This window comes from Osmia lignaria, unplaced genomic scaffold (genome assembly GCF_051020975.1).
Source record: "Osmia lignaria lignaria isolate PbOS001 unplaced genomic scaffold, iyOsmLign1 scaffold0056, whole genome shotgun sequence".
Lineage (NCBI taxonomy): Eukaryota > Metazoa > Arthropoda > Insecta > Hymenoptera > Megachilidae > Osmia > Osmia lignaria.
The window spans coordinates 102,501-105,000 of record NW_027478197.1 but is presented as its reverse complement, the minus strand read 5'-3'; the positions used below and the strand labels follow the sequence as shown (position 1 = coordinate 105,000).

General features: G+C 47.4%; 1 pseudogene; it reads left to right on the top strand.

Annotated features, from left to right (window-relative positions):
* The window catches only part of LOC143307484 (large subunit ribosomal RNA), a 7,594-nt pseudogene that overhangs the window by 2,758 nt on the left and 2,336 nt on the right, over window positions 1-2,500 (top strand).

Genomic DNA, 2,500 nt, shown 5'->3' with positions numbered 1-2,500 from the left:
GCGGGTAAACGGCGGGAGTAACTATGACTCTCTTAAAAGTCATACGCCAAAAGCAATACGCCGCTGGCTATTGACTAATTTCGCGCAAGGTCTTAGGAGATTGGGTCTCCCTTTCTCGATGCAGGCCCCCGTAGGCGGTCGTTTGAGGTGTCGGGGCTTTGCCCTAGTATCCGAGATCAGTCCTACGAGTCGTAGTTAAGCAAGCAGCCACCTCTTCGATGGTTCCCGCCACCAGTATCTCTTCCCTTCTTTATATGGAGGGTTGAGAGAAACTAAGAGCTGCCTCTGCGAATATCGGTCTTGCGGGTTGCCAGCCCTCTCGACTGTGATTATGTCGGCCCAGTCACAAGAAAAGAAGCCTCGGATGAAACCTTTTCGACCGGGGGGCCCTCAGGCTCCACCGGCCCGACAACAACACCCGATAATCTGGGATCTAATGAAACCGAAATCTACATTTGCGAATTCCCGGGCTGCGGTCGTCCATTTCAGACCTTAAGAGGCCGTGGCGTACACCAACAACGTGCGCATAAAAATTGGTATGATGAACGGCAAGTAGATAATATCTACTCGACAAAGGCACCGTGGAGTGCCGAAGAACTAGCCCTCCTGGCACGGCAGGAGGCTAAACTTACCTTTGATGGCGTTAGATTTATTAATCAAGAACTGATGCCCTTCTTTCCTAACCGCACTCTGGAGGCCATTAAAGGCCAGAGGAAGCAGCAAAGGCATAAGAACAAAGTACTTCAATTCCTTGAAGAACTGCGGAATGAAGCTTTGTTGCCCGAACAACCGGCAGTTAGTAACGATACTAACGAGCAGAATACTAACCTGAAAGCCTTGGTTAGTGAGCTTTTTGAAAATCTCCCATCTCTGAGAGATCAAACTGACTTTCAGGCCGACAAATTAGATCGGATCTGTAGAGGAGTGTCCACATGGTCACCCAATAAAATATTCGAAGAGCTGACGGCTTACTTATTATTGGTTTTTCCACCTACAACCAATACTAACAAACAGCCTCCGAGGAGATCACGTTGCTCCTCGCTTACGAAGAGGCAAGCCCGTCGGGCTGACTATGCAATTACACAAAGAGCATGGGCAAGAAATCCTTGTAATTGCCTTAGAACCATTCTAAAGGGTAAAACCCAAGAAAACCCACCACCTAAAATCGATATGGTTCAATACTGGCAGACCCTAATGACTGATGGGACTAATGTATCCCCTGGGGTCAACGATAAACGACCTGCGCTGAATGATCTATGGAATCCTATAACTCCGGGTGAAATCAAAGCGTCCTTTCCGGAAGGCAACACCTGTCCGGGTCCTGATGGCCTTACAGTTCGACAATTAAGAGCCGTTCCACTTGATATTCTTTGTCGAATCTTTAACCTGTTTATGATCAGTGGAAAGTTACCAACACACCTGCTCAAGGCCAAGACTACTTTGATACCAAAAAAGGACAAAGCTGGTTCACCCGAGGATTATAGGCCCATTACGGTCCAGTCAATCGTGACCAGAGCCTACCATAAAGTTCTGGCCAAGCGCATGACAAAGATGGTCGTCCTAGACCAGCGGCAAAAAGCATTTCTTCCCAAGGATGGATGCGCCGAGAACATCTTCGATCTTGATCTAATTTTGAAATACCACCGGCAAAACTTTAAGCCATTGTACATGTTGTCAATTGACATAGCAAAAGCTTTTGACTCTGTCTCACACACCACAATTAGAGACACTTTAACTGTCATGGGTATTCCAGCCCCGATGATCGAGTACATCATGTACACGTATGAAAATGGCTCTACTAAGTTAAAATGTGATGGCTGGGAATCTGATGAATACCAACCCACTCGAGGGGTCAAGCAAGGCGATCCTCTCTCTCCTATCATCTTCAATATGGTTATTGATAGGCTTTTGCGACTCATACCACCTGAAGTCGGAGTGGATATTGGAGGAATCCATTTTACGGCCGCCGCATTTGCGGACGACCTCTTATTTTTCGCCTCTTCACCGAATGGCCTCCAAGAAACAATTAACATTGCATCGGCATTCCTGACACAGTGCGGACTTCAAATTAATGCGACAAAGTCGTTCACTGTGTCCTTACGAAATGTGCCTCACATGAAAAAGTCAGTTGTTGATGGCAAAACAAAGTTCACCTGCCTTAACCGTCAACTTCCATCGCTCCAACGCGAGGACGAATGGAAATATCTGGGGGTTCCCTTTTCACCTGAGGGACGAACAATAGTCCAGCCTGAGAAGCAGCTGGAAGATGCTCTGGACAGGCTCACTAGAGCTCCTTTGAAGCCTCAACAAAGATTGTTTGGCTTGCGTGTCATGGTGTTGCCCGGTCTTTACCACCTACTGACCTTGGGCTACACAACACTTAGTCGTCTCAAAAAGATTGACACTATGACGCGTGCTGCTGCGCGCAAATGGCTATGCCTGCCACATGACACGCCAAATGCATTCTTTCATGCTGATGTTAAAGACGGTGGCCTTTCTC